Source organism: Topomyia yanbarensis, chromosome 2 (genome assembly GCF_030247195.1).
Source record: "Topomyia yanbarensis strain Yona2022 chromosome 2, ASM3024719v1, whole genome shotgun sequence".
NCBI classification, from domain to species: domain Eukaryota; kingdom Metazoa; phylum Arthropoda; class Insecta; order Diptera; family Culicidae; genus Topomyia; species Topomyia yanbarensis.
Genome location: NC_080671.1, coordinates 149,745,998 through 149,768,842, shown reverse-complemented (window position 1 = coordinate 149,768,842; position 22,845 = coordinate 149,745,998). Strand labels below are relative to the sequence as shown.

The following is a 22,845-nucleotide window of genomic DNA, read 5'->3' as shown; positions in this document are numbered from 1 at the left end:
CCGTATACCGAAATAAGATGAAGGATTTCTGACGCATCCTCCACTCCCACTCTACTAACCCCCCCTTCCCTACACGTTCAAACCCATTCCACCAACCTTTCCAAATTATAATCACATGAAGATAACATTGAACTCATGCTTATTAAGCTAATTAAATATTATTCTTTTGCCTTTCTCATATAGAAAGGTTATGCAATTGCTTTAAAAACCGATTTTCTAACCGAGGCCCGGAGGGCCGAGTCTCATATAACATTCGACTCAGTTCGCCGAGATCGCAAAATATCTGTGTGTATGTGTGTATGTATATGTGTATGTATGTATGTATGTATGTATGTATGTATGTATGTATGTATGTATGTATGTATGTATGTATGTATGTATGTATGTGTGTATGTGCGGATTTGTTAACAAAATGTCCACATCGGTTTCTCGGAGATGGCTGAACCGATTTTTACAAACTAAGATTCAAATGAAAGGTATAATATTCCCATAGGTTGCTATTGAATTTCATTTTCAACCGACATCTTGTTCCGGATTACGAGTTGAAGAGTATGGTTACAAAACAAAATTTGTTGATTTGTCCACATCGGTTTCTCGGAATTTTCTGAACCGATTTTGACAAACTTGATTTTAAATGAAAGGTCCATCAGCTGCTGTTGAATTTTGTGTGGATCCGAGTTCTGGTTCCTGAATTACAGGGTGATACGTACGATCACGCAGCAAATCCCGATTCTAACGAATTCTGCGATGAATTGGTGAGGTGATTTTTTTCCAAAATATAAACACAACTGTTGAATTTGTAGATCTAGGTCACCAACAGTCATTCAAAGTCTCTTTGGCCACACTGGCCACCATCGACGGATCCGGAAGCATCCAAATTCAGAATAACGGTTATATTGGTTTTTCGAAAATGGCTAGAACGATTTGATCAACTTAGTCTCAAATGAAAGGTGTTGCGTCCCCGGAAACTGATATTAAATTCCATCTCCATCCGACTTCCAGCTCCGGAGTTACGGGTTGTGGAGTGCGATCGCATAGAAAACTCCGATTCAAACCGATACCTCGATGAATGCAAAAAGGTGCTCTTATATATACTTACCAAGTGTAATAAGAATGAAAGACATTTCCATAATGTTATATTGTACGAACCAGTTATTAAATCATAGTTTGGAGAAATGAGAAAGGCACAATTGCACCTATAGGTGGATTAAAACAGGTTTTTTACAATAATTACCTTTCTACACCACCGATTTTGTCCGCGTTTTGCCTTTCTCAATAGAAAGGTATTGTAATTGCTCTGAAAACCGACTTTTTAACGAAGGCCCGGAGGGCCGAGTGACATATACCATTCGATTCAGTTCGTCGAGTTCGGCAAATGTCTGTGTGTGTGTGTATGTATGGGTGTGTGTATGTATGTGTGTGTATGTGCGTCTGTGTGTGTGTACGCGAACACAATCTCACTCACTTTTCTCAGAGATGGATGAACCGATTTTTACAAACTTAGTCCCAAATGAAAGGTGCAACGTTCCGCAACGTTGAATTTATAATGGATCCGACTTCCGGTTCCGGAATTACAGGGTGATGAGTACGATCACGCAGAAAATGTCGATTTTAAGAAATTCTGCAATGAATGTATAATGGTGAAAATTTTTCCAAAATGTGACCACAACTGCTTCGATTTGTAGTACTAGGTCATTAACAGCCATTCAAAGTCTCTTTGGTTTTATTGGCCACCATCATCGGTTCCGGAAGCCCCGGCGGAAGTATCCAAATTCAGACTAACAGTCACATCGGTTTCTCGGAGATGGCTAGACCGAATCAACCAAACTTAGTCTCAAATGAAAGATGTTGCGTCCCCGTAAATGGCTATTAAATTTTATTCCCAACCGACTTCCGGTTCCGGAGTTACGGGTTGTGGCGTGCGATCACATAGCAAATTGTGATTCAAACCGATACTCCGATGAAAGAAAAAAAGGTAAAAATTTCGCTAAAATGTCTCTCAAACAACTTAAATTTGCTGTTCTAGGTCACCGACGGCCAACCAAACTTTCGTTCACTACATTGACCACCATAGACGGTTCCGGAAGTGCCCGGGAAAAGCGGCCATCTTTCAAAATTTACGAACTCACATCAGTTTCCCGGAAATGGTTGGGCCGATTTTCACAAACTTAGTTTCAAATGATAGCTATAATATCCCCACAGATGTTTATAAAATTTCGTACGGATCGCTTATATAGGGACGGAAATATAGACTAAATCGTCCGGTCACATATGAAATTCCCATATAAGCCGGAACTCAAAGTTTTTTTTTCAAAGGAGGGACCTCATGAAATTTCAGAAATCGAATTCGTATTTTTGGTGCCAAACATCTTTAAAATGCATGAAACGTCGAGATTTTATGTTATCTCGAAAAAAAATTTTTTTTTATAAAAATCGACTTTTTGGGACTTTGCCGATTTTGCACCTTTTTTCAGTTCAATATTACCGTGGCTGTTTTTTCTTTTTCAAAATTTTAGAACTCGAATAATGATTTATTTTCCTGTATATAGTTGTCATGTGATGTATAATAATAAAATGTAATATATGCATTTAAAAGCTTTTAATGAATATAAACAACGCACACATTCTCGTAATTCATGATTGAGAAAGGCACAATTGCACCGCTAGGTGGATTAAAATAGGTTTTTTTTTCATTTCATAACTCTTATGTATAAACCGGGAACATATATTCCAAAATCCCGATTACATGCCGCCTGATTTTCTACTCTGCACTTAATAATTATTACGAAAAGTACCTGTAAAATTACATTTAAGATGATTCTAAAATTACATTTAAGACATTCTATCACTCTATCATGTAATTCAGATCATTGTGGAAGGGTACACGAGATCCCAATCATTTTAATCAATGAAAACTTTCTGCTACAGTCGCATTCACAATTTTGCATCCTATTCGCTGCTAGGTAAGAGTATGATGAATAATATAAAATAAAATTGTACTTCCTTTCGTATGGTCGCTTCCTGTAAATGCTTCCTCATTTTAAATTGCCAAATAACACCACTCGCGAATAATTTTCCTCCAAGCTTTTTCTCGCACCGGCTATCACTTGTATTGGATTCTGTGTTTCATCACCAGGCTTGCGGTCTCCGAGAATTCCTCAAAAAGTTTCTGGGGATCTGAACCCACAATGCAGGAAACAAATGAAAAAAATAACTCGAAAAAATTTGTCGAGAAAAACGAACTGTCATAAATGAGTCCTCGCCTACTCTTTTATTTTTCATTACAAGTTTTTCCTAAAAACCACGAAACGATTTTTGTTGGTTTATTACGAATCGGCTTCATTAGGCAAACGAATTGTTCGCTGATAAGTATATTAGGGTGGGACAAAAATTAGATTCCAGCTCCGAGTAGCTTTTTAGGTACCATTTGGGTCCTAGAACAACTGTGCAAATTCTCAGCTCGATTCCTGAAACTATACTTTTGCGCCCACTGTTTAAAGTTTACATGGGATTTTGTATGGGAAAATTAACTTTCACAAAATAATTCCTCCAGGAGTCGCCCATTACTTCCTAAAAATAAATCGTTATGTGGCTTTTATAGGAATTTAACAAAGAAACAAAGTCTCGAAAACCACGAAACGATCTTGAGAAAAAAGTTATTAAGCAGAAAGCGATTGATGCTCTGACGATTGATAAAATATTCATTTTTTCTAGCACCACTGCAGTTGGTTGTCCAATAGAGTGGCTCGCGGTTGTATGGGAAATCTTCAAAATGATTTAAACTAGCGGGCACACCACTTTTTGAGTTCCTTTTGTGGTCCCAAATGCCTGTGCAAAATTTGGTAGCGGTTGGTTGCTTCCCGGGTTTGCGCATTGCGTTCAAAGTTTGCATGGGATTTTATATGGGGAAATCAATTATTTTGCATTTTAATTATTAAAGATCCCTATTTCACTGATAATGAAAAACCAGCTACATAGAACTATAGTTCAAATCTTGGTTAACAACTTTGCCGAAGACCGTAACTAGCTACGAGTTTTCAAAAAATAGTTATAACGATTTTAAAACTTATGGTAAAATCCAAATGCAGAAATTGATTAGTTTTTCCAACACTACCGGTGCACCACCGACATCGACATTAAAAACTTAGATAAATGAGAATATATTCATCGCAGAGACTTGGCATCTTTGAATGAAATGTTCAGAATGAATTTCTGAATAAAATAGACGTAGTCAGAAAATGAAAAGAAGCGGGGGTGGGGGGGGGGGGCTTGTGTACTCCCCAGTCCCTTTTTAGATTGTTTTGTATAAGACTAAGAATCATTACGTCCTTGTAAAAGTCAACGACTGAACTTTCTTAATATTTTGATAGACCCAAATATGAATCATACTACAATCTTTGTTGTGGGAAAAAACATTTACAATATTTAGGATTTACACCTACAAATTTATGTTATTTTTGCTTGATGCAAAAACTCACTCAGGTCTGGAAATCGCGTTGGGTTCTAACATGAAAAATATTGCTGGTCCACCAAGATCACCTCTGTTTTGCGTGAACCTAACTCAATTTCATCAAAAAACGCTTGTTTGAAGTAACTATCCTGGTTTCGTTCCTAGATTCTCAAACGAAAATAAAACTTCAATAAAAACAATTCCAAGACTTCAAGGAATCTAAGGATATGCATTTTTTTTTTAAATTCTGACTCTGTACGGCTAAGAAATAGGGTTTTAAAATATGTAAAACTTATAAACCGTTGTACCATTTTAAATGAGATAACAGTAGAGCCCTTAAATAGTAGCACTCAAACACGTAAGATTAATTTTTAAATCGACGGTACAAACCTGCGTTGAAGATGTGCTCCTTATGTTATACTAAACTATCTAAAAGGGAACTGGGGAGTACACAAGCCTCCCCCCTCCCTCATCTTTTCATTTTCTGACTACGTCTCTGTTATTCAGCAATTCATTCTGAACATTTCATTCAAAGGTACCAAGTCTCTGCGATGAATATATTCTCATTTATTCAAGTTTAAAGTATCGGTGTCGTGGTGTACTGACAGTGTTGGAAGAAATAATCAATTTCTGCATTTGGATTGAACCATAAGTTTTAAAATCGTTATAACTATTTTTTGAAAACTCGTAGCTAGTTACCGGTTTCGACAAAGTTGTTAACCAAGGTTTGAATTATCGTTTTATAAACCTGGTTTTTCATATTGAGTGAAATAGCGATCTTAATTAACGTAAATGCAAAATAATTGATTTCCCCATATAAAATCCCATACAAACTTTAACCCATTCATGCCCATGTTGTTTGTGGACAACAACGTTTTTAAACAGCTATAACTTTTGATTGAGACAAAATTTGCTCACTAAAATAAATAAGGCTAATAAATATGACTATTGCCTTTCATATGAGTACTAATAGTTACAAGGATCAGCTCTAGAACTGAAGTTATTGCAGTTTGTGTGATTGGATTCCAATGGAGCAGTGCTGCCAGGGACAGTTTACGTTGAAGACGAAAAATGATTTTTTCATATATCTTCGTTATGTTGCAATATTATTGAAAACTGATAAATTTTATAAATTTAGGGTGCCTTTGGCTACGTTTTCCACGTAAGTGGACTATTGTAAATGTTCTAGGAAAATTGTTTTGAGCATTGCAAGGTAAAAATTGAGCAGCTTCTAGCACTGCGAGGGAAGCACCTATCTTTATAAAAATTGGCTTTTCGTGTTTCTTGAACCCACCGTTTTCAAGGAAAAATAGATTTGGAATCCTACATCCACTAGAAAAAAGTTGGGCATGAAAGGGTTAAACGCAATGCGCAAACCCGGGAAACAACCGACCGCTCCCAAACTTTTCACAGGCATTTGGGACCACAAAAGGAACTCAAAAAGTGCTGTGCTGAAAAATGTCATTTTCGAGCCACTCTATTGTCCAATTATACGCAATTTTATTTTAATCTTCTCTTAATGTGTTTAAACCATTTATCTATACTGTTTGGCCACTTCGCAAGAGTTTTGAGGGATAAATTGAGACATCTTTTGTACACAATAAGAGAAAGTTAAAATTTTTGTACATAATTCGACCGTCAGCAGCAGTGATGCTATGAAAAGTGAAATTTTCATCAATCCTCAGAGCATCAGTTATTGCTTAATAACTTTTTCTACAAGCATCAGATCGTTTCGCGGTCTTCTAGACTTTGTTTCCTTGACAAATTTCCAATACAAATCAGATATCTATTTATTTTTAGGAGGTAACGGGCGACTTTTGGAAGAATTATTTTGCAAAGGATGATTTCCCCATACAAAATCCCATGTAAACTTTAAACCATGGGCGCAAAAATATAGTTTCACCGATCAAGCTAAAAATTTGCAGAGTTATTCTGGGAGCTAAATGGGACCCAAAAAATTTATTTTTTTCATATAACCATGTTCCACTCTAATGTATATACGAAAGTCTTTATAATATTTACAAACACCATTCGTCAAACCGTCAATGTCAAAAGAGCTTCAACAGAAGATGTTCTTGCTGCTATACGTCAGATAACTGTTTCAGTTCGTTTCTTTGATAGCCACAAATGCGTTAGCTTGGCGGTGCCAAATTCTTTTATTTTTACATTCTGGATACCTTAGAACTAGGAAATTACAATATTGAAATGTTTTTTTTATGAAAGACGAAAATTTTTACACCTATCTTAAAACTAAAAATTCAATGCTATATACGACATTGGGATACAATAGTTTGTTTGAAATTTTTTTGCAACTATCTTAAAACTATGAATCCAGTTTAATATACAAAAGAGGGAACATATGTTTTTTTCACGAAAAATTTTACAGCTATCTTAAAACTAAGAGTTCAGTTTGATAAATGAGAAGGGGAACAAGTTTTTATAAGAACTTTAACAACGATCTTAAAACTAGGAATACAATTCGGTATACAGGGTGGGAAAGAATAGTTTTTTATCACAAAAATACAGATCTCTTAAAACTAGGAATACATAATGAAAATTTGATTTATTTCCAACATCGGTTTTGCAAGAGTTATATCAGGAGCAGAAGAGAGTAGGCGGACATGGCGACAGGTAAATAAGACCAAACTTTCCACTTTCAGGTGAACGGGAGATTCAGATAACTGTTGGTCTTTACGGCGGTCTCGGTCTCATTATTTAGTAACCGTATCCGTGTCCGCCGGTTTCAGGAAGATTTCCTGAATCTCTTTTGCTTTCAGTTTATCCAGAATCCGAAGCTGTACGGATTTGGTCGGATTCAGTTGAGCCATCACGAACTGTTCGTTGGTTTTGTCTGAGTATTTATTAAAGCAATTGAAACATTTCGTTTCATTCACGAAAAATAATTTTGTTATCAACGATAACATTCGTGCAATGTACACTAAATAAGTGAAATTTACGAAAACTTTCGTTCATCAAGCAGCACACCATAATCTTTCTAGTCCTCAATAGAGATGAGCAGGTTGAAATAAAATCGATTTCGCCAGGTCGATTCTTTTAGTACAAAGCTGTTTTAATCCACCTAGTGGTGCAATTGTGCCTTTCTCATTTATCCAAACTATGATTCCTTAGCTGTTTATCTATTAAGAGCCGTAGTACTCAAGGAAGAGCGAGGAGTTGAAGGAAGAAAATTTAGAAAAAGCGTGGAAAGCTTAGAGTTTCCCGGTTCAGGCAGCATTAGTCATTAAGTGACTTTACGCTTGTTCGGGCATGCCGCAGACTCAGGTGATTCGCATTTATTGCCAAAATATCTTGACTCCTGCGTTGCAGAAGACAAAAGGTTAAATCCCAGGGAAACTCTACTCTGAAAGATATAATATGCAGTTGGATGCTACATCCAACTGCATATTATATCTTCCATTTGAGACTTGGTTTGAGAAAATCGGTTCAGTCATCACCTAAGAATCGATATGACATTAATTGTGGAATATGCCCAGAATGCGGAACTTCCGAAATTGTCGATAGTGGACAATATATTTAAAGAAAGTTTCGATTGACAATCAGTGGTTTAGAGCTGTGAGTCGAAGTAATTTGGTGACCATTTCAATTGATTTTTTGCCTATGAGGTATTACGATTGTAACGGTTTATATGGCGAATTTCTGTGTGGCCTTACTAACCAACCTGTAACTCCAAAACCAAGAGTCAGAACTGAATCAGCAGCAGTCAATGGTATTATTGTATCTTTCATTTAAAATCAGGTTTGTAAAAATTGGTAGAGAATTCGCTGGGAAATAGGTGTGATATTAGTTTAAGAACTTGATGAGTTCCCAAGGGACATCAAGAACCGTCATAGGTGGCCAATGAAGTCAGAGCTACTTTGATTGGTAATAAGTGATATAGACCTGCAAATCCAAGTAATGTTACACTTATTTTAATATGCATTACATCATTTATACATCACGGTGTTACCATTTTATATGGGAATTTGCTGTCTGACCACAATCTTCAACCCGTTATTCCGGAACCGGAAGTCGGATCAACTAAAATTCAATAGCAGCTTATGGGAGACATTTTCCGATCTCGTCGGACTGAGTCGAATGGTATATGAAACTCGGTAAAGGTAAAGCAACATTTTAACGTTGACTTGATCAGTAAAAAAATCGTTGTATTTCGTGATGAGCTTAGGTGGCTTTCGTAAACAAAGCGCGAAATTTCCTATTTATTGGGTATTTTTAACAGTTCGGTTTTCACATGTTCAATCTGAACATTTTAACATCGAGACTATAATTGCCAAACGTCGTATATGGGCAAACTTTAATATTTTAGGAGATTACATTCTTATTCTCACAATGCTGACAAAATAAAGAAAGAAGTATTTGTTGTTCATTTTTTTATTAATTTTTTATATTTTTTCGGAGCTCTTCTCTTCTCATAGATTTGAAGCTAAAGAATGCCAAATATATAAAAAATGATGTGTTTTGCTTCGAACTGAACTAACTGAAACAGGAAATGCATTTACCAAGAACACCATTTGACCGTGCATGATAAATTGGGTTTAACGTTTCGAATTCTTCTGATTTAGCGTATGACAGCCATCTTGATCGCGTCGTTAGGTCCAAAAATACAATCAATAAAATTGAATGTTAAGATAACTAGTTTTTAGTTTTGAAACTACGAGAGTTAACATAGTACCCAGTTACTTTGTCTCGTTTAGATTTGTTTACAACGTCTTGATTGTGAGCAATACAACATTCGTGATGTGACGAAACTGGTCAGAGTCGACATCCAACTTCGGAAAAGCCATTGAACTGCTGAGTCTTGCCACCTTTGAGATCAATCGATATAATGTTGATTCTGAGCGCGCATATCGTCTTGAGGTTCATTCATGTTCTAAGAATAGAAATAACGGCTCTTTGCAATATTCCTTTCTGTACGATTTTTTGTCAAATAATTCAATAGACGTCTTGTATACGCTTTTATTATGACCAGCTTGAGAAGACGTATGTAAAAATTGAATTAAATGTTAAATTTTTAATAGTAACCAGCTACCAACTCACATTTTATAGACAACGGCGGTGGTTAATTAAAAGGTCTGACTGCTGTTTACCACAGCGTGTATAAGTTTAAACTGAGGTTTTAAAATTAACCTATATGAACTACATCATAAAATTTAAATCATTTTATTTCAGGATCACAAGATTTCTTATTGTCAGGAAAAAAATATTATTATTCAACTGTTGTTACGGCATTTAATTAGCAAGGGACAGGAAGGTGAAGTATATTTTTCAATATTAAGAGCTGTAGTACTCAAGGGAGAGCAAGGAGTTGAAGGGAGAAAGTTTAGAAAAGCGTGGTAAGGGTCATATGAGCAAGCTTAGAGTTTACCGGCGACTTAACCCTTTGTCTGCTACCGTAGGAGTCAGGATCTTTTGGCATTAGAAATGCGAATCACCTGAGTCCACGGTATGTCCGGACAAGCGTAAAGTAACTTGTTACTTCATGCTGTCGGAACTGGAACTGATTATTATTGACAAAAAGAATGGGGTCGCTCCTTTTGAGCACAATAAGCCAAAGCTCTAGAATATTTAAAAATTGACCTCTTTTAGGCCAAAAGCAACATTATTGGTTCGATACCAGTTTAAGAGGGTCCAGGCATAGTGAAAGAGTCGAATTTAGAGGGGTTTACTTTTATAGATTTGTCCGTTGACGGTTCGAAATGTGAAAAAAATCAAATCATTTGTCCACATCCGCAAAACGCTTGCCAGATAGATTTGTTGGCCATCGTGTCTCTTCCAAACTTTATATACCTCCTTGGTTTTGCTCAAAATAAATTGAAACTTGAACTGAAATGTTTGTGCTACGGTTGAATACGGTTGGACCTTTCTGTGATGCGTTACCTGCCGCCAGTATCGTTCTGATTGGTTCCCTGATGCTTTTTGATGGTATGATTACATGGAATACGAATCAACGTGCGATTATGAACTGCTTCATTGATTGATTGATATGATGCATTGGGATATTGATAAAGCAATGCCAGTATAGACTTTAAAATGTAAAGTACTTTCAATTCAAATTTCTGTCATTTTAGCAACGCACTGAAGAGTTACAAATATTCGAGTGTACCTTTTTTTCGAATACAGACGTTATTATGGATTTATATCCATCCTCAGTGCGGGCCCCCAAAATCCCGAGGCCTTTGGCCCGGACCCAGTATACCCATGCGGAAAGACGGTACTGTCAACACTGCTCATAAGGTCTTGTACAACGATTGGGCCAACTTATGGAGCGACTGTTTCATGATGGACCAGTATTTCTCAATTGGTAGCAATTCCGGTGTGTTCGACGGATTAAGATCCTTTGGCACGAAATTGACCTCCTTAGGCTTGTACCCCTCCAGAACATGTTTCGAGTAATGACTAGAGTTTAAATTCGGCCAGAAAGCGTAGATCCATCGTTAGATCTCAAAAATGGAAGTAGACGCATTTAGCGGCATTTTTTTCAAGCAAACCTGCCCATTGACCGTTCCGGTTATCACGAACAGAATGCTCCACTTTCCACATGAGCAAATTGCAATTGCGAGAGCTTCAAGTTCAAATTTGAGGTTATATTTGGACAAAAGAAAATCGTAGTATTATTTGCTGGAACAATACAATTACAAAATTTGGATATAGGTTTAAAAGAAGCCTTGCAAGTTATCGTATAGTAAGCGATGAAACTGAAACATTAAATATACGCAAAAAAACAATGTAACTTAAATTCTCTTTAAAAGGTATGATATACCAATCAAATTATTAGATAAGAGGATGTAGATTCTGTAAAATTATCCTGGCAATGTAACGCAATTCTTTGTGTTCGTACTTTTTATCCGCATTTTTAATTGTTTGATAATTGGTGATTATATGTCCATTTTATCCAAAAAATGGGGCTACTTTACGCCAAGCTTTACTCAAGTCTATATTACATAATCTGTATATTTGTTCTAAAATTTACTCTTATTTTGGAATTTAATTCTAATCCAAAATAGTACTAGTTTGACATTTTTGAAAAAAAAAATACTTTTATCGATAATTTGCGATAATAGTTAGAGTAGTATAATTGCCATTGAGCAAAAATATAAAAACCCTTATCGTTTTTAGAAGTATATAAACTATATGTATTGAAGCAACTCGTTGTGGAATGACAGAAAGAGCAGCGGGGAATAGTTCTGCAGTGTAGGCGAATGACCTTATGGTTAAAACCATAATAAAGAAAAAAAGCTCCTTCGTATATTGGAAATGGATATATCATCAAAGATGGATGAACTGACCTGTCCATTAAATGTAACAGTCCCATTCGCAAATTCACTACAATTCTCCTAGAATATTTACTATGGTCCAAGTGGAAAACGTAATTAAAGACAGTCTAAATTGATAGGTTTGATCAGTTTTCAATAATATTGCTTCATAACAAAGATATATGAAAAATTAAATTTCCGTTATCAACGTAAACTCTCCCTGGCAGCACTGCTCCATCGGAATGCAATCAGAAAAAAATGCAATAACTTCAGTTCTAGAGCTGATCTCTGTAATTGTTAATACTCAAATGAAAGGCAATAGTCACATTTATTATTCTTACTTGCTTTTGTAAGAAAATCAATCAAAAGTTATAGCTGTTTAAAAACGTTGTTGTCCACAAACAACATGGGCATGAATTCGTTAACCCATTCATGCCCATGTTGTTTGTGGACAACAACGTTTTTAAACAGCTATAACTTTTGATTGAGACAAAATTTGCTCACAAAAATAAATAAGGCTAATAAATATGACTATTGCCTTTCATATGAGTACTAATAGTTACAAGGATCAGCTCTAGAACTGAAGTTATTGCAGTTTGTGTGATTGGATTCCAATGGAGCAGTGCTGCCAGGGACAGTTTACGTTGAAGACGAAAAATGATTTTTTCATATATCTTCGTTATGTTGCAATATTATTGAAAACTGATAAATTTTATAAATTTAGGGTGCCTTTGGCTACGTTTTCCACGTAAGTGGACTATTGTAAATGTTCTAGGAAAATTGTTTTGAGCATTGGAAGGTAAAAATTGAGCAGCTTCTAGCACTGCGAGGGAAGCACCTATCTTTATAAAAATTGGCTTTTCGTGTTTCTTGAACCCACCGTTTTCAAGGAAAAATAGATTTGGAATCCTACATCCACTAGAAAAAAGTTGGGCATGAAAGGGTTAATAGTGGTTAGCAGGTTGAAAAACAAAATCGATTTTGCCAGATTGATCCTTTTAATAACAAAAATCGATATTGACAAGCATCAATCCTAAAAGATTGAACGAAAATGAATTCGTGCGAAATCGTTCGTAATATACACAAACACTTATTAAAACAAAGGAAACATTTCGTTTCATTCACGAAAAATAATATTATCAACGATAACATTCGTGCATTATACACCAAATATGTAAAATTTACGAACACTTTCGTTCATCGAACGGCCATTTTTTCAGTTCATGAAACGAACAAAACCTACTATTTACAATGCAAGAATATGCTCCGTTGTAGAAAACGACGAAATCATTTTCATAATATTTACGAATTTATATTTTCAATGGAGCCTCATCTAAACATCAGTACACTTCAAACGGAATGTAAAGGAATACCTTATTCTGGTGAAGACTATATTTTTTTTTACTTTTTAACGACATTCAATTAGCTAGTAATAGAGTAGGGAAAGTTATTAAAATTTAGAGCCATAGTACGCAACTGGATGTGAAATATACAGATCGGTAAACTAGAAGTGGCAGGGTCTTTAGAACAGGCTTAAAATCTTACGGACTTATCTATTGTCTTCTGCTTGCACGAGTCGAGCTTAGCTTACTACCAAGCGCTCAAGTACACCAACAAGTCGCACGGCAAAGACAGACTTGTCCCTCTTTACCATGAGAACCGAACTTCTTTACCGTGCTTCTTGCCAGGGTTTTTAGTTTTCCGATCTGTATACGTCACATCCTTGCTTGAATACTATGGCTCTGAATTTTTATAACTTTCCCTACTCAGTAATCTCTAGCTAATTGAACGTCGTTAAAAAGTGAAACAGAAAATGTGACTACATGTTAGTCGAAATAAAAAAGGAAAAAATAAGGCTACATGGTTTAACAATAAAACGGAAGACTCATGCCTTCCCTACTTATCTCCTCTAATTTTTGTTTCAGTTAGGTACAGCTTTGTTCGATATCCGAGGAGAACCAAACAATACCATACCTTAAGGGGTTATATATGTTGAGGTCGGCCAGAAAATTAAATATTTTTTATCCTTCCATCGCAAATGTCAGGCTCTTAAGAATGCTATCTAATTTTTTTTATAGAGATTGGAGCAGTAGACGCAAAGTTATAGCGTTTTTCATTTTGCTCCCTAACGGAAGTGTGGCATATACTTGAAACTTTAAACACGATTATTTCAAAATCATATTTTCCCAAAAACGTCTTCGCGGTGACTACGATTACCGAAAAAGTTTTCAACCGATTTCAAAACTTTTTTTGGCTTGTTCGTAATTTAACTGCCGTGTCCTCGAACGATTTAATTTTTTCGTCAAATTGTTATATTAATGTTATGCATTTTTTGATAATTTTTTTCAGGTGAAAATAGTGTTTTTTTTTGGAAAAATCGTCCCCGTTTCCAAAAAGAAGATTTTTTTTTAATCAATCGTTCAAGGACACCACAGGTACATATACTAATGATTTTTTTTAGTTTGATGCTTTCAGTTGAGCTGTTAGACTGGAATCGTTGTCACGGCAAACCTCTTTGAAATAAACGTTTTTTGCGGAAATTGCTATAACTTCCACAATTATTGATTTTTTTATGTTCTCAAGTCGATTTTGCAAATTGAACATTGTACTACGCTAAACGTATAACCAATATTTCATAAAAATATGGCTACGTACCTTTACAAAAATTCAAACTTTTCCTTTTTTCCCGCATCTCAACATATATAACCCCTTAAGGGGACGTTCTCCTGGATTCGGCGCAAAATCAAAGCAATATTTGAGATTTTTTTTGTGGAAAATTAAAGGACATACGAACTTCTGCTTTCTATCTTTTATTCGTCCTTTCCTTTTTGTCTGACTTATACTTAACATTGGCATGAAAAGTTAATTATTTGTAATTTTTAAACGTCACAAATTTCACTTTTTTCTTTAACGTCTATAAAATTAGTTCATAATGCATCAAAATTTACGGAAATTGTGTATAAGTCATAGGAAATTTTATCTATTTAAATAAATTATATCAATTTCTCATTCTGGATAATCACGAAAAGCCCTTCACTTGGCGAAGTAAGATGATGTTTCGCGCGCCATTTTGAAGCCGCCATCTTGAATTTTCGAAAAAAAATCATTATCTAATTATCGATAAATGACGAATAAAAGATCAAAAGCAGAAGTTCGTCTTTTAATTTTTCCACAAAAAATGAGAAGGTCCCCTTAAGCTAAACCCACTATAACTGGGGATGAAAAGAGACCGTGAGGATCTTTTATCAGATAATCCTTTAACGCAATCGAATAGTGACCTTTCTTCAATCTCGCTTGCACTCGACAAGTACGATGTGCGACTCGAAGACTCTATACAAGGAGCCGAAGCATTGTTAAAGAGAGCATATGTGCGATTGTGCTTCTTTTCTTTGATTTTGATCATTAAGGTATTAGAAGTAGCACGATTCTCGCAACAACCAGTATTCCATGTTGTGGGAAGTAATCCAATTTTCGATTCCCCGAAAATCCAAAAATGATCTACACACATCAACGGTTTAATCAAAAAGAATGGGAATTTGCAATTTAGCAAAGTCCACCTAGTTAAATCCTAATTTTCTACCACTTAACCAATAGAGAAATCACACAGTAGAATCGACAAGACGTTGCTACATCAAGACATTTTAACGATCAAAGACGATGTACTTGTGATCAGATAACGACAGTTCGAATTCGTTGGTTACCTGCTCATGCGAAATATCGTCAGAGCAGAGAGTTGCATGTAACACCTCTTCTCTGTCAGATCACAAATGTTGGATGATTAGTAATAGACATTCGCAATATTATACTGCCCATATATGCATAAGAGTCCCATATTGAAAAACAGCAAGCCGAGAAAAACGCTGTTCAAGATTTACATTTTTCATTTAGCCTTACGGATGGGACAACCACGTTGTGGTATTTTTAAAAAGATTTAAAAAAAAAACAATTCGATTTTTATATAATAAAAATGCAAAAATTTATCAATATTATCTCAACTTTTCATGGCAAAATATTGAAAATTGAGCGTTGGTTCTTTGGTCTCATACGTATGAAATATAAATCAAACATGAAATGTGTTGAAATAAGAGTTGAAGTTCTCGGGAAAATGATTCGCTTGGCCCAGTGCATTTCTGGGAGAAGTTAAACATCTTCAACAATTCGAATAATTCGTTAACCTGAAATTGGGTTGAAATAACTGATGCAAGTGAAGCAGTGCAATTCCACTAATTCACAAGTCGCCAATTTTACAGTTTCCCATGTCTTATAGAAAGAATGTTTAAGAATAATTCAAGCAGCCGTGGCAAAGACTATTGTAGTAGATAAAATTCTAGGAGGAATTTTGAAAAAAGAATTATTAAGTAATGCATCCTATTCCAACGAGCGTTCAAACCGGATTTGTGTAGACTTTGATATGGTTTCTCTAAGAGAAGAGGACATCAATGAAAACAGGATTGCAAAGCATAAGAACACAAACGGAGTTTGTTTTTTACACTTGAAGATGACTTGAATTTAGATATAAACGAAGCCAAGCAATTATTCCTTTCCTTTCCACATGAAACACCAAACATGGTATCCGGAAATAAGTGATACACTTTGGACTTTTCAACAACCATTTTATTTTGGCAATGTCCTGTTTTAATTTTTTTATCAAACCAAAATATCTTCCTAACAAGAGTAGAGAATCACGATTGGAATGCAATTAAAGTTTGTTCCATTCCAAGTTTTTCTCATTTCCTACATCCAATTGAATCATAAACCATCATGTAACAAGGTTAAAAAAGCGACTTGCTCTTCAAAATATTGAATGGAAATCACTTTCCATTATAAAACAAAAGCACACCAATGCATAGTGATGAAGATATTGGGAGCCTTCCAAGCAAAACACCTATTCCAAGTTTATTTAGGACCTCGGGCGCACCTCAAAGGCCATTTAAAAGGTAATGACCTCAGTTTACAGGCAGTGTGAATGTTATTTAACATTTTCTCCACTCGCATAGATAATAATCTACTTTTTTGGAGCTGGTACATACATTTTCGAATCCAAACATCAATCATCCAACTTTGAGGGAGGCATCAATCAGCAGCGGGGAGTTGTAGTTATTTACATAGCTGATCAGTTCCCTCCCAAGATGCCGTCAGCGACATGGCCAATAATGAAAAAAAAAAACACAGATGGACCCGCTGCTGGCGATTAAGATGTGTGCTCAGCTCGTACAATGGATTTGGAGAGCGTTGGACTCGCTGGCACGCCACCGGCACTTCGTGTAGCGACGATTGACCGCGGTAATTTGCTGCCAAAGGTGTGAACAGTTTATTTCGCGCTGGCGGCGGGGAGGGAATTGTGGCTTGCTACCATCAAAGCAATGGCGATTGCAATCAGTGCGAGACATAATCGAGAAGAAAAGCTAATAGTCATTCAACTTGAATCGGGCAATGGTTTGGAGAATGAGTAAAGATGACCCGATGACCTATATTACATACTAATGCTGCATGAATTTAAATTGGACCTTAATTAGGTTCCGTATATCAAAGTAACTTGCAGAGCAAAATGAATTTTGGTGATAAACGAGCCGTTATTAGCCACTTCCGTTTAATTTTGTAGTCTTCAGTCATTGTTTATATATGATTTAGTAATATGACACTTGCTTTATCGGTTTTGAAACTACGTTATATTTATGTTAATAGCATTCTATTTTTAAAACACTTGAGTAAATGAAATAGAAAAGAGATTGCAATGACATTCGTTTCTCGAACGGCTCACAGTACACCATTCATCCAGCGATACACACTAATACCGATAATGTTAGTAGAGGTGCCCCTCGCATGGATGAAAATTGTTAATAAAGTATCTACTAGTCGTATCGCCAGTCTACTCAAGCGTGCTACTCGCGGATAAGTTGACTGTTGACTGTGGTCTACAGTGTACTGTTTCGTTGCTATTTTTATCAGTTAATTGAACAAGTAGCGCAATTGCTTTGCTGCAACGATCAGTTGGTTGTTAGTCTATCATCGGACTCCGTGGCGCAACGGTAGCGCGTCTGACTCCAGATCAGAAGGTTGCGTGTTCAAATCACGTCGGGGTCAAACGTTGATCTTTTTTTACCGAAAAAAAATGCTGCCTTAAGGTTTATAGTCTCAAATTTTAATTACGCTTTTTGTCGTCTTCAAGTCCACAATTTAAATTTTTTTGTGTTTATTCGCTACCTTTTGCACTTTAAACATATTTATTGTGTCATTTCCTGTTCAGTTCATAAATTTTAATCTCATCGTATTACAAGAGAGTGCGCGAGAGACGCGTTTATGGAAGCAGGTGTTATTTGATATATGGTAATAGATACTTTTTTCTTCATTTATTTATCTTATCTTAATCTGTGGCAGACATTTAAGTCAACCGTAAAAAGTTTTTTAAAACTTTTAGCTACTGTGAACAAGAACATGAACGTAATTGAGGGTTTCATAATGTTTTCTTATGAAGGCCGGCAATGACCTCTACTGGGATTAATCCTAGGCACGCTGGGATAAACAGCAATCAGGTGTATTAGTTAACCACTAGCGTTGTCTATAAAATGTGAGTTGGGGGACATTTATTATAATTCAAAAAGAACTGGTCTACGCCTTCCCGTCTCCCGACCAGGCAATAATGAGCGAGTGTCCAGAATGTCTATTGGATTCTACAACAAAAAACCAACCTCAACAAAAAAGATTTAGAGCTATGAGAAGAGAACTCCGAAACATACAACGGAAATACAAATGAACTACGGTTAAAATCAACAACGAATAAATGTTTCTATATTCCGCATTGTGAGAATTAAAATATTTGATACAGCGTTTACTCATATGTAAGCAGATTAAAACCGTAGGGGAAAGTGGTCGGTTGCCGGCACTGGTCGGTTGTCGGCACCCCTATATGTAGCTTTTGACAGAAACCAGACATGGACTGGACATCCTGATAAATATAATTTGTGTGTTATATTAGCACGATATTTTTGTACCGATTGCTGAGGCAAACAGCCTCGAATGTTCTGTTCTACAACCAATATATTTTTTAAACAAGTGAAACTCTACTTAAAAGTTTTTTTGACGATTTGCTTAGTGTTATAGAAAGAAGTAAATCGATCGAAGAAGTATGCGCAATGAATATTTACGATTTGAATTTATTCTATTTTGTGATTCAACATTGAATGGCACCGAAATGTTCGCCACAATTTTTTTTTGATCAGTTTTCAACAAAGTTACTAAAATCGGTTGCCGGCACCCCATTTTTTGTGCCAAATGCTCTCAATAACCCAATCAATATGGGTATTTTGGAACGGGCTTTACGAATAGATAGAAAGCGACTTCCGCTTTAGCATTTTACATTACCATGAAGAAAGTTCACCTGGTCGTGTTTTCACCGTTAGGTAGCACTGTATATACCAGATTGTCTCGACCAGACAATTTGGTAAGGGGGGAGTTACCCTGTAACGCCCCTCCCCCTTTGGCTAACTTCTAGCTGATCTGTCTGAAGATTTGGTAAAAAATGGACTGTCTGAAACTAACTAAATTGCAGTGAATGCGATCTGTCAGTGGATTAGTTGTGCGTAATATTCGCACTAGTTCTTCACATACACATATTGTGGTTCTGATGAAGAATGATGTTCATAATGCCTAACCGTAGCTCATTTTTCTTAAGGTGCCGATAACCGACCACATTTTTTAAAATGGTAAAAAATTATCAATTTACTAAATTGTTACTTATTTTTTCAAGTTGACAGAATAAATCAAATTCTTTCATAAGTTATTAGCTAAGGCCTCTAGCTTTCCATTGCTATGCTTATTCCCATATATTGTTCAATTCTCGACAAACATATGATTTGGGTGTATAAGCCAAATGTCAGAATTCGCTTTGACAACCAAATTTCGCAAACCGTTACTCGCCAATCACAGATGTAGGTAGTAAACAAAAGAGAAATGTTTTCTCCTTCATTATGTGCTATGAACTATATACGGCAAATAACGGTTTAGCCGAAATTTCCTTTCAAAGAGAATTTAGACAGTTGGCTTTTACGCCGCAATCATATGTTTGTCGAGAATTAGAGTCATGTTGTGAGCCAAAAACAAAAGTGTGCCGACAACCGAACACATTTCCCTACTATTAAAAATATTCACGACAGACGAATTTCGCGCTAAATCGTATTCAGAGTTGGCAGCACCCTCTCCGACTTTAATGAAACTTTCTGTACGTGAGAACTTTGTCACAAAAAGCCACCTTGCATACTTCGTTTTTCCAAAAATGATCTAGACTGTCTTTTGAAACGGGTCAAACTTTTTTAACCAATTTTTTTCAAATGGCTATAATCCAAAAATGACAAATCCTACAAAAAAAATGTTGTAGGAGTGATTTTCACAAAATTAGTCAAATTTTTGAATAAAAATATTGAAAAAATTCTTCATCGACTCCTACACTGAAAAAATTGATTTTAAAAATTTAGATTTACAAAAAAACCATTTTTGATTTAGATGAAATTTTGTTTCAAGATTGTGTTCCCTACCTACCATCAAAAATTCAAGTTGGGCAGTTTTAAGGAAAAATAGTTATTTATAAAGAACTTTTCTTTTTCCAAAGTGAATTTATTTTTTCAGTGTATTTTTATCGAGAACTAAACCAATGAAAGTCATAATCATCGCAGAATACAATTTCCCAACTATATATTCATAACAAACTTGAATGAGGGCAAAGATGAGCGATTTAATATTGTTGATATATGCGAGATTTAACTAAACACCACTTGGCCGTATACGAAGAAGTATTATGTCTATGTACCCGTCCGGGAGGTAGAGATTGATGGTGTAGTCTTCAACAGGGGCCTTAATTGTGAAGTTTGCGGTTCGCACCTTCAAGGACTCTTTGTTTCAGCCAGTAAAAATTCTGGTTCGCAAGCAATTGCATTCAGGAAAAAACAAGGAGTATTTGATTTTATTGTTTTCCAGTAGCCTCATTTAGAACCTTTCGCCGAATCTGTTCTTCCAAACTTTGATCTTTTGGGCGAGGTTAGTCCTGTTCGCCTTTTTGTGCCGCCAACAATTGGGCCTATAGCGACTTATTGTAGAAACAAGGCACGCTGTGGAAAATGCATATAAATTATGTGGAGACAAAATGAAACATTCTTTTAAGGATCGCTCCGATAATGCAAAAGAGCGCTACGCCACCGATAACGACTAAGTTCTACGTTTCCTTGTACACTAAAGAGCGAGAGTCTCACCATCCCATTGTGGGTACATCTTATAATGTGCCAATGAATTTCCGAAAGAGGAAAATCAGTTTTCTCTCCTAAGCTTCCTCGTAAAGGCCTGAGAGTGTCCCTTGAAGGGTGCTGTTACAAAACCGAAGTAAGTGGTTCCTGGTCTCGGTAATCTTAGAAACTAGCAGGAATTTCCACATGGGACATCAAAAACCTTAAGTGTCCTTATATTTCAGTACCTGCAGGTTTTACAGAATGCGATTAAAAGTCAGACGAAACGAGTACCCGACGCGAACCACCGTGAACAGACTCCTACCTCGTGGTGGGCAGAAATTGCTTAGAATTATACGCGAAAGGGACTTTTGAACGTCGGATCGCCCGAATTTTTCTCAATATACGCAGCGCTACAAATGCAAATGAAAAACTTGATGAAAGCTGAAAAACGCGATTATTGGCATTACTCTAGTGCCAGATATCCGTTAAACAAATCCCTTCGGCCTCATTTCAGTCTAGTCGAACATGCTATACCAAATTCGTTACTGATACTTTTTGCATGTATCGGGCAACTAGCAGTGGGAAATTGGATTCTGAGATGATTATGACTTTCATTGGTTCAGTTTTCAATGAAAATGCGCTGAAAAAAAAATCAGTTTGAACAAGGAAAAGTTTTTTTCAAATAACTTTTTTTTCCTTCAAAGTGTCCAACTTGAATTTTCGACGGTAGGTAGGGAACATAACTACCTTTCTTGGAACAAAATTTCATCCAAATCAAAGATGTTTTTTTTGTAAATCGACTTTAAGTTTTTAAAATCGATCAGCGTAGGAGTCGATGAGAAATTTTTCCAATATTTTCATTCAAAAATTTGAATAATTTTGTAAAAATCACTCTACAACATTTTTTTGTAGGATTTGTCATTTTTGGACTATAGCCACTTGAAAAAAAATTGTAAAAAAAGTTTGACCCTTTTCAAAAGAGAGTCCAGCTCATTTTTGGAAAAACAAAATATGTAAAGTGGCTTTTTGTGACAAAGTTCCCATGTACAGAAAATTTCATTAAAATCGGAGAGGGTGCTGCTAACATTTGTACGAGTTGGCGCGAAATTCGTCGACATAAGAAATTTCGCGCTTCACTTACGAAAACCATCTTAAACGCATCACGGAATACGAAGAATTTTTTTTTTGGTCTGTACAATGTTCAAATGGTGGACGGTAAGGCCGCTTCACATTCCTCCTTGGCCATGATACACTTCATCCACATACAACGTCATACAACTACGAAAGTCAGATCACCACATGCTTACTCGGTCAGGTTGGTGCTACATTCTGCTATTGGGAGAAGTGCTACGCAAAACTCATTTATTTCTAGCCTGCAAATGCCCTGTTATCTTTTCAATTGCCATTACAATGTCTTTTTGGCAATGTTGCTTAGTAATACGAGTTTTTTTACTATGTTTTTCTCCACATGGTTTGATGATTTTCTCCATTCGAACTTAATTGTTGGTCTACTTGGCTCGATTATGTAAGATAGGATTATCGTTTTTTTTTCTTTCTAATGCTACATCGGTGTAGTGCGAAAAAGGAGATCGACAGATTATACTCTAGTTTTAATGAGTGTAACATCGACAATTCCAGTGTAGTACATTGTCAAGAACGAAAATGCGATTAGAATGACATGAAGACCTGTCTCATTCACAATTCGCATTCTCTCTCTCTCTCTCTGTGTCGCTCTCTGTTTACGGGGATAAAAGCACATGTGACCTTATCTCAGATTCCCAATCACGCGTTAAAATACTGAACCAGAAAATTTTATTCTGCGCAAAAAATCCTAAACGTAAGTGTTTATTAATTCTGGCATGTTTAAAAATCCTTTTACGAGTGTCATTCAATTCAAACAAACTATTTG

General features: G+C 36.0%; 1 protein-coding gene and 1 non-coding gene across 2 annotated transcripts in view; one reads left to right on the top strand and one right to left on the bottom strand.

Annotated features, from left to right (window-relative positions):
• LOC131681718 (mucin-2-like) overlaps positions 1-22,845 on the bottom strand; it is a 113,133-nt gene that overhangs the window by 46,775 nt on the left and 43,513 nt on the right. The window lies entirely within an intron of this gene.
• Trnaw-cca (transfer RNA tryptophan (anticodon CCA)) lies at positions 17,734-17,805 on the top strand. Its single transcript has one exon. It is a non-coding gene; the product is annotated as a tRNA-Trp (tRNA).